Source organism: Eublepharis macularius, chromosome 5 (genome assembly GCF_028583425.1).
Source record: "Eublepharis macularius isolate TG4126 chromosome 5, MPM_Emac_v1.0, whole genome shotgun sequence".
In the NCBI taxonomy this organism is placed as follows: domain Eukaryota; kingdom Metazoa; phylum Chordata; class Lepidosauria; order Squamata; family Eublepharidae; genus Eublepharis; species Eublepharis macularius.
Genome location: NC_072794.1, coordinates 167,606,821 through 167,616,646, shown reverse-complemented (window position 1 = coordinate 167,616,646; position 9,826 = coordinate 167,606,821). Strand labels below are relative to the sequence as shown.

At 50.3% G+C, this 9,826-nt stretch overlaps 1 protein-coding gene and 1 non-coding gene across 2 annotated transcripts in view; both read left to right on the top strand.

The window, feature by feature from the left end:
- The first annotated feature begins 1,164 nt into the window (after positions 1-1,164).
- TRNAE-CUC (transfer RNA glutamic acid (anticodon CUC)) lies at positions 1,165-1,236 on the top strand. Its single transcript has one exon. It is a non-coding gene; the product is annotated as a tRNA-Glu (tRNA).
- A 1,335-nt stretch (positions 1,237-2,571) lies between these two features.
- The window catches only part of DNAJC5 (DnaJ heat shock protein family (Hsp40) member C5), a 64,793-nt gene continuing 57,538 nt past the window's right edge, over positions 2,572-9,826 (top strand). Inside the window, exon 1 of the mRNA XM_054980509.1 lies at positions 2,572-2,721. The gene's annotated coding sequence lies outside the window, so the exon portion shown is untranslated. The remainder of the gene's footprint in view (positions 2,722-9,826) is intronic.

Here is a 9,826-nt window from a genome sequence, read left to right as displayed (position 1 = left end):
CCTGGAAAGGGAGGGGTTTGAGGAGGGAGGGACCTTAGTGGGGTATAATTCTATAGAGTTACCCATTGAGGTTGCCATTTTCTCCAGGGGAGCTGATCTCTACGGCAAGGAGATCAGTTGTAATTCCAGGAGATCTGCAGCCGCCACCTGGAGGCTGGCAACCCTAGCTGGCACACCTTTCGCTCCTTTCCTTGTTCCATACTGGGTTTTTTTCCCATAGATAAAACCTTTGCATATTCCTGAGTGGTGGCATCTCCCATAAGCCAATCCAACCTTCATGCCTATTAACTAAAGCCCTCATTGGTGTAAACATCAACCCAGTTTCCGGATGGTAATTGTAACCAGTCAGGAGAGGTTGGATCCTGCTAAACTATAATACGAACCTGCTTGGCGAAGCTCTCAAAGATCAGTAACCCCTGTGCTGTTTAATTGCTACTCAAAAGCAATTTGAGAGAAACCATTTTTGGCTGTCGTCAGTGTGCTGAGAAGTTCTGGATTTTTTGATCCAAATTTCTGGGTGATGCAGTGGCAGTCTCGAGCGCACTGGCTTGACCACGGTTTAAAATGCATCATGTCTTGTGTCTCTCAAACCTCTCACGTTTATTCTATATGGCTCTTACATTAAGCAAGTTTGGCCGCCCCTGGTTTAAATGCTTTCACACACACTCTGAATAATGCGCTTTCAATCTGCTTTAGCACTTGTTTGGGAGTGGATTTTTCCTGTTTCATAAAGTAAAATCCAGTTGCAAAGTGCATTATTTAACATGTGCCTTACTCAAGGCCTGTTGGCCACAGGAGAAGGATTTTTAAAGTCTATTATTCAACATGTGTGAAAGCAATGAACCAGCTGGTGCTCGTTTGCATTGCATAACCTGTAGTGGAAAGCAATGTATGGCCTTTTGCTTCTTAGCAGATCAGTTTTGGCAATGCACGCCAATACTAAATAATCCATAAACAGTTTCAGTGTTTTAGCTTTAAAAATGACAGTTAACCGTGTTAAACTATGCCGTTCGGCTTGTAATTTCAAAGAGTAAAAAACAGAGGCTCCTCCACGCCTATCTATCAGTTATTTTAGTGGCAAGATAACCAAATACAGAGCTCTATACAAGGAAGCAATCGGATTGCAGTACAGATAAGCAGCACAGGAGGACTTTTAAACAAGCTTCCCTGGTGGTCTAGTGGTTAGGATTCGGCGCTCTCACCGCCGCGGCCCGGGTTCGATTCCCGGTCAGGGAAAAATATTTTTTTCTTTAATTTTCAATCTTTAATTTCCTTAATTGTATTTCCCCCATGCTCTAATTTTCAGACTGCCTTGAAGTACTGAGATTTTTCACTTCCTAGCAAAATATCCGGTGCATTCCGCTCTTGCTAGGGCCGGGCCTCTGCTGCCTACACTCCGCTTGGAGTTGCTGCGCAGCGCCTAGCAAGAAGCTTTGCAGTGCGGGGGGGGGGGTCTCGGGGGCCCAGAGCGTTTTGCAGCAGAAGGCCGCCCTGTACCGCCAGGCTGCCCACGCCCACGCTGACTCGGGCGTAAGCCTGGGGTGGGGGGCATTGCATGGGGCAACCCATTTAACAGTTGCCTTCCAGGCTTCCTAAGGGGCTGCAGGGTGTTGCAGTCTGCAGAGGCCGGGCGTCCCCATAGCACTGTGGGTCCGGCAAGCCGCCTGCAGGGGCGTACGGTTGCCAACTCTGGCTTGGGAAAGCCCGAGAGATTGGGGGAGGGGAAGACTTTCATTTCTGCTCGAAGCTGTGGGATATCAAAGCCTGCCCTCCAAAGCTGCCATTTTCTCCAGGGGAACTGACCTCTGCAGCCTGGAGAGCAGTTGCAATTCCAGGAGATCTCTAGGCCTCCCCTGGAGATTGGCAACCTTAGACACACACACCCGGAGGCAATGCATCTCTCGCGCACAGGCTTTGCAGCGCCCCCCCCCCGACTCCCCTTGCACCAAAGCAGCCCCAGTCCCGGCGAGCGTTTCCTCGGGAGCAAGTGCCGGGCGGGGGAGGGCGTTGCTCCCGAGGAAGCGCGTCCAGGAGCGCAGCCTGCCTGCCTTCCGTGCCAGTCTGCCCACCCCATGCCCATGCCCATGGCCCAGCGTGGGCGGCGCATCTGCCTGGATGCGCCCCTCTCCATCCATCCCTCCATCCACCCCCGTTTCCAGCCGTGCGCTCCCCTCCTGGTAATTTGCAGGAGCGGCGGAAGACATCCACACGCCTTGCATTGCGTTGCCGGGAGGAAAAAAAAAGAAGAGGCGAAAAAAAAAAGACATTTATTTTGTAATTTTTAAACTCGTTTATTGGGGTCCATCGATCCGCCGATCCGGTTCCGCCCGCCCGTCTTTCCTGCGGCTGCAGCCCCCCTCCTCTCTCCGCCCCCCGCCCAGATCCCTCGCAAAGACGGAGGGGGAGTCTCGGGGGGGGGGGTGGAAACGCGCGCGGCCGGCCCTCTCTCTCTCTCGCACGCGCGCGCCCTGCCTGGGAGCCGCGCACGCACACGCGAGCGAGTGAAAACGGGGGAGAGCGCGCGGGCGAGGGCGCAGCCGCGGCACGGGAGAGAGAGCGCGCGCGCGCACGCCTGCCGCTCCGGTCCGGCTCGCTCAGTCCCCCCCTCGCGCCCTCGTCGGTGCCGCCGGGTCGGCCGCCCCTCCGCCATCCGCCCTCGGCCCTGCCCTGCGCTCCGCCGGCCGGCGCGTCGCGGGATCCGCCCGGAGGCGGCTCGGGCAGGTGAGGAGGAGGAGGCGGCGGCTCGGCGGGCCCAGGCAGGCTCCCTCCGCGCCTCGCAGGCCGGAGGGCGCGAGGAGGGGAGGGCCGGGCCTGGGGGGGGTGAATGGGGGGGGGGCTGCGACTGAAGGTCCTGAGGGGAGAGGGGGAGGAGACACCTGGGGAGGGCGGGGTGTGAACTGGCCTCCAAATGGGGGGCTATAATAGGGGTTTTAATGGGGGGGGCTGAGGAGAAAAAGGGGGGAGGCGGTTGGTGGGGAGGGGGGAGACACCTGGGGAGGGGCCGCATGTGGGCCTTTAGTGGATTTTAAAGTGGGTTTATTGGAGGGGGGCTTGAGAAGAAACGGTGGGGGTGAAATGGGAGGGGGAGGGGCAGCCCCTGAGGTGAGGGGTGTGAGGGGGAGGGGTTGAAGAGGGAGGAGGAGACACCTGGGGAGGGGATGTATGAGGGGGTGTAGTGGATTTTATAGTGGGGGGCTAAAGTTGGGTTTATTGGAGGGGGTCTTGAGAGGGGGAGGGGGAGGGGGATTGGTGGGGCGTGAAATTGATGGGGGAGTGGTAGGGTGGGGGAGATACGTGGGGCGGGGCTGTATGAGGGGGTTTAGTGGATTTTAAAGTGGTGGGTTTATTGGAGGGGAGCTTGAGAAGAAATGGTGGAGGGGTGAAATGGAAGAGGGAGGGGTGTGAGGAGGAGGGGTTGGAAGGGGAGGAGGGAGACACCTGGGGGGGTTAATGCCTTTTAAAATGGGGAAGAGTTAATGGATGGGGGGGCTTGAGAAGAAGTGGAGAGGAATGAGGGAGGGGGTTGATATGGGGGATGAGATTGAAAGGAGAGGGGTGGGAAGGTGAGGTGTTGAATAGGGAGGAGGGGAGACATCTGGGGGAGTTAATGGATTTAAAATGGGGGGGTTAATGGGCTGAGAAGGACAGGTGGAGAGGGGGTTGGGTGAGGGGTGAGATTGAAGGGGAAGAGACTGGGGTGAGGGGGGAGAGGATGAGGGGTTGATTGGGGAAGGGGAGATATTTGGAGAGGGGGTGAGATTGAAAGGGGAGAGGTGAGGAGGTGTTGAATAGGGGGAGGGGAGACACCTGGGAAGGGGGGGATTCAACTGGAGTTTTAATGTGAAGGAGAGGTGGGGAGGAATGGAGGGGAGGCCTTGGAAGGAGATGAGGGAAGGGGGAGGGAAAGGTGAAGCTGAGTTGTGGAAAAGTAAGGTCGGAGCAAAATGGGGGGCGTGTGAAGTTGGAAGAGTGGGATTCAGTGGGGCATGGAGTGCGGTGGAAGATAGCAAAGGCTGGGCGAGGGAGGGGGCATGGGCAATGGTGGTGGCAAACCTGGGCAGGGTTGTACCCTAGAAAAGGGGGGGTCTCTCCCCCCCCCACTGGACATAGCCCCCCACCTCAGCTTTCATTCCAACCACAGTTGGAGAGAGTGGCAAGGAAAAGAGGTTAAGCCATTAGGTGGAAAGTGGTGCTGTGTTGGAATGGGGAGGGCTGGGGGAGATGAAGCCAAGATGAAGCCTCTTGTGCCCTTCTGCATCATCTGGAGAACGGGGCTTAGTAATATATTGTGGGTTGAATGTTTCCTGTGGGGAAATGCTGTTCTGGGAAGCTTCTTCAGAAGTGTGTGTGATCGGGCGGGCGGGGGGGGGGGGAGGGGAGTATCTTCTCAGCCTTTCCTAATCTGCACGGGGAAACCCATTATCCCCTGGATGTGTCTGTATGAGAGTGTGTCTCCCCACCCACCCCAGATAATTACAGTGACGTCCTTAGCAGACTTGCGCCGTGTTAAATCCATTCAATTCAGTGGGCTTCAAAGGTTCTGCTTAAGATATCTGATAATGCCTTAAATGTCTGAGGATGATTGAAATAACGGGTTTATATTTGGGATTCTTGTGTCTGGGCTGTGATTCATGATGACGTGAAGGGAGAGAGTCAAGAGGTCTCCGTAATTAATGGCTCCCTAGAATATTATGCTCTTTGAGTTTGTACTATAGGATGTGTTAACCAGCAGCCTTGGGATGGGATTTGGGAGGGTGGGTGTCCCAATTCATTTTGTGCTCTGTCTGGTGGTGAGTGGAGGACGCCGTGAATTTTTCGCACGAGCCAGGATTCTTCCTCTAAATGCCGCTGGATGTAAGGCCAGCGATCCGCTTCATTGTCTCTTTTATGCTTTATCAATATCTTACAATTATAGGGTAGGGTGGTGCAGCACAACTTACTGTTGGAGAATATTACATTGCCGATTGACAGGGCTATTTTTCTGTCCTCGAGGAGAAAGTGAAAGCCATCCATGCCGGATGCTGGCGCTGTGTGACACAGATAGGGCTTTGTAGCTCTCTATTCTTGGCTTGCGTTTCACCCGGTGAAGTATTGGTTTGCGGTTAATGCGTGTGGCTGCCATCTGGCTGTTGGGTGTCTCTGCATTTTATGCTGTGTGCTGGGCTGCAAACTGTGTACCGTAGTGTGTCGTCAAGGGTAAAAGACAAAGTCAGAACATCGCTTTTAAACCAGTGTGATATGAATTCTGCCTTATCAGTTCGAAGCTGTTTTTATTGCTGTGATCATCTCCTTGGTTTCCGAAAAGGTGACGAGATTGCCTTCCGTTTATGACACAGTCACTGGTCATTGAAGCAAAGCTGACCAGAGATGCGCTGTGGCAACCTTTTAGCCATTGCATTAAAGAAATTAATCTGTGATTGGAATGAAGGTGAGAAAGGAGCCAAGAGGGATATTACTTTATGTAGAAAGTGTTGTGGAGCAGTGATTTTCAATCACTTCAGAGCTGGGATTTTGCTTGGACTCCAGCATTGGCCATAGGGCCCATTTTTAAATTTATCCTTTTTGATGCTCTTTTCTCTTTCCAAAATAAAAACAGAAAATAGTTTAACCGTTTGGCTGGTAAGTCAGGATATGTTCTGATTGTAAGTTGTAGTCCGCTAACTGAAAGGCCTGCTAGCAACTGAATAGTGAGGCGTGAGTCATTTGTTTTACAGGTTCCCATGTAGTTGATTCAAATTAACAAATTGTTTAACACATTTTAATTGGCTCTTGTTCCTCCTGCAAGGAGGTAAACTTGAGGATGGAACAGCAGGGTGGGAGGGGAAGATGTCGTTGCTGATTAATGGGCTACTGCTGGCCGTGTTAACGTTTCCAGACCTCATTTAATTCACTTATTGCATTTATATTCCGCTCTCCCTGCAAGCAGGCTTGGAGCGGATAAAATCAGAGTGTAAAAACAAGGTAGCGAAATAGATAAAACAATTCCATCTTATAAAACTCAGTGACATTCATATCGCACAGTCCCTCAAAACCCATGTGGGAGAGAGGGGGCTAGGCTTCTAGACAAACAGTTCACCTTTCTTAAAACTCTGGAGCCTGGGCTCAGGAGAGGGATCGTGGCTCAGAGACAGAACATCTGTTTGGCATGCAGAAGGTTCCAGGTTCAATCCCCAGCATCTCCGGTTAAAAGGATCAGGTAGTAGGAGGTATGAAGGACGGTTGCCAGAGAACTTGGAGAGCCTTTCTGAGTAGGCCGTACTGGCCTTGATGGACCAAGGCTGTGATTTAGTATAAGACAGTTTGATGTGGCTGTCCGTGTTTTTCAAATCTGCAAGATGCTTACCTAAGTTGAGTCAGCATCTGCACATTTTGCTCCCTGTTACTGCTCACCAGCAGCCAGGCTTATATTGAGTCTTCATCCCTTGAACCCAGATCCATAGATTGTAGGTCCAGGCACCTGATAATAGGTAGCAGTCTTTCACATCATGTACTACCTGCTCATTTAACTGGAGAATCTAGAACTTGCTGCATGCAGAGCAAATGTTCTACCACTGAGATGTGGTCCCCCCCCCCCCCCCGCCCCAATAATTGCTTTGAGTTTTCTGGCTTTTCTGCCATTGAACCTTATGCAAGAGTGAAGGTCTGTCCCCTAAATAACCTGTCAGTTCAAGTTTCACCTCTTCCTTACCTTGAAACTGTTAAGTCTGTTTGAACCGAATAGGCCCAGAAGTTGTGTATACACATTTCATTGCATTGAAGGCATAGCTGCAGTATTTTGCCTTTTGTGGTGGGGTGTGTGAGCCTCTTGGCCTTTGGAGAATTAGAAATGGGCAAGCTTTGACCTACCGAAGGAGAATGTCTGTACGTTTTCTGCACAACCAGGAAAGTTTGGAAATACCTTTAGATAATGCAGGTAAACGTTGACAACACAAGTAGATTGGTAGTAATGCCTATCAGCTATGCAATTAAGACAACCCTATGAAGGAGAATAAAAGGCTGAAGTGTTATGCACTCTTTCCCCCATAACCTAACTTTTTATTAAAGTGCAGGAAGGAAATATAAAGTTAAGGAGTCTCCTAAACATAATTTCCTGTTCTGTGATTGTTCGGAAATATATCTCACAATGGCTGGAACTTCCTTTCTCCGTGTTGTTAGGATATTTATGGGTGAATGATATTCTGGAAAAGGGACCGTGCCAATTTCCTGCCTTTGTGGCTGCAAAAATTATTTCTGTCATTTCCTGCGTTCTATTATATTTAGTTAGGATTAATGTAAGCTGACTGCTCGCACATGCAGTGAGCCGATGCTGAAGGAGACAGGAGCTCGGTAATACTGTTTTTAAATGGAGAGTACAGTCCTTGAGTGCTGTCAGACTATCAGTGCTCTGTATTTCTGTGGCAAGGGCTGACGCCGTAGTAATGATCAGTACAGAGCAAGACAAGCTAATAATGCAATAGAGAGGTATTACCGGAATTAGTAGGCTAGAGAGGGGATGTGGAAGAGTTCCTCAACAAGGGCCGGTAGAAGCCAAGGGTCAGGCTGCCATTAGCCGTGTTTTGCTGCCGTTGCTTAGTTTAGCATCTGTACAAAACCCTGAAATGATATCAGGGTTTTTGCCCGATCAGATAGCGCGCTCTCTCCAGACCGCTTGCCTCCTAATCACGGTCAGAGGTTTTCAGACCATGTGGTCCGTTTATGAGTCACTGAGGCTTTGAGGAAATGATTTGAAGGAAGATGAAAAGCTGCTGGGAATCTCTTGTCTTTGGGAATCACGTGCTTTTGCTCTCTTCATCCCAGCCCTGCCCCCCAAGCAGAGCCCTGGTCCTTTGGGCAGAGCATGAAGCAAAAGGCATTGAGGGAAAATGCTGCCGCTGGTTCATAGAATCATAGAGTTGGAAGGGGCCATAGAGACCATCTAGTCCAACCCCCTGCCCAGTGCAGGATCAGCCTAAAGCATCTCTGACAAGTATTCATCCAGCCTCTTCTTGAAAACTGCCAGTGAGGGGGAGCTCACCACCTCCCTAAGCAGCTGATTCCACTTTTGAACTACTCTGACCGTGAAAAGGTTTTTCCTAATATCCAGCCGGTACCTTTGTGCATGTAATTTAAGCCCATTGCTTCGTATCCTACCCTCTGCTGCCAACTGGAACAGCTCCTTGCCCTCCTCCAAATGACAGCCTTTCAAATATTTAAAGAGAGCAATCATGTCCCCCCTCAATCTCCTCTTCTCCAAATTAAACATTCCCAAGGCCCTCAGCCTTTCTTCGTAGGGCTCAGTCTCCAGACCCCTGATCATCCTCGTTGCTCTCCTCTGCACCCTCTCGATTTTGTCCACATCCTTTTTGAAGTGAGGCGTCCAGAACTGCACACAATACTCCAGGTGTGGCCTGACCAAGGCAGTATAGAGAGGGGTATGACCTCCTGCGATTTCGACGCTATGGCTCCTTTGATACAACCCAAGATTGAATTAGCCTTTTTTGCCACTGCATCACACTGACTGCTCATATTTAGTTTACAGTCCACTCTTACCCCAAGATCCCTTTCACATATACTACTGCCCAGAAGTGTATCCCCCATCCAGTATTTGTGCTTCCCATTTTTGTGGCCCAGATGTAATACTGTGCACTTGTCTTTGTTGAACTGCATCCTATTCACAGCTGCCCACTTCTCCAGAGTATTCAGGTCTTGTTGAATTTTAATTCTATCTTCTTGGGTGTTTGCTACTCCTCCCAATTTGGTTGAAATATCAAGTTAGTTCTAGTTATGCTCAGAGCCGCTACTGAATGTGGCTAAATAAATACTGAGCTGCCATATACTGAGGCAGACCAGTAGTCCACTTGGCTCAGTGCTTTCTCTGGCAGTAACTCTCCAGGGTCTCAGGCCGAGAATGGTCTCGTCTTCCCCTGCGCCTGCTCCCTTATCCTTCAATGGGAGAGGCCTTGGACTGAACTCCGGACCTTCTGTATGGTCTTTTATTTCAGCCTACCGGAAGTGCCTGACAGCTTGTATACACAGGTCAAATGGACGCATGAATGTGCATTCTGCTGCCTGATTTTCCTTTGTACGTGCAGTAAGAAGTGCTCGTCTCGGCTGTGTTTCCAGCTGTGGATGTGTGAATTGGCCCTGAGATATTTTCAGCTGTTTTTTTGAAATCAACAAGGAAGAACATGTCACCACTTGCCTGTTTAAGGTGGAATTCGACCTTGCGAGAAGAACACAGGGTTCCCAACCCCCCCTGTAGTGCTTAATATATGGGTTCTTGTAGAATGAGATGCCTACAGGGGGCCATTTGCAGGAGAGAATCAGTGGGAAGGGGGAATGGTTTAAACATGCTTTTCACCTGCTCATCTTTTAAGACCTCCTAGAAAATGTTGGCTTGGGGACACGTCTGTTAGGGTAACGTCTAGCTCCCTGGTAGGTTGCTTCTTCAGTTGCTATATTGTCCATATGGTCAGGAAGTCATTTCGAAAGTCTCGCCTCATCTTATCTTTTGATTTAAGATCATTGCTGCTTAGGATCATAGGGCTGGAGGGACCTCTAGGGTCATCTAGTCCAACCCCCTGCACAATGCAGGAAATTCACAACAACTCCCCCCCCCCGACTTCTCCAGTGACCCCTGCTCCATGCCCAGAAGATGGCAAAAACACTTGTTTCGCTATCTTGTCCTACATTTTCTTTTTTCTAACATCCTTTTAGATATTTGAAAACTGTCAATATGTTTTCCCTTAATCTTCTTTTCTGTAGGCTAAAAATACCCAGTTCTTTCACTCTTTCCCTGTATGACAACTTTTGCAGTGTTTATCATGAGGGTGGCTGTGTTCTAGAT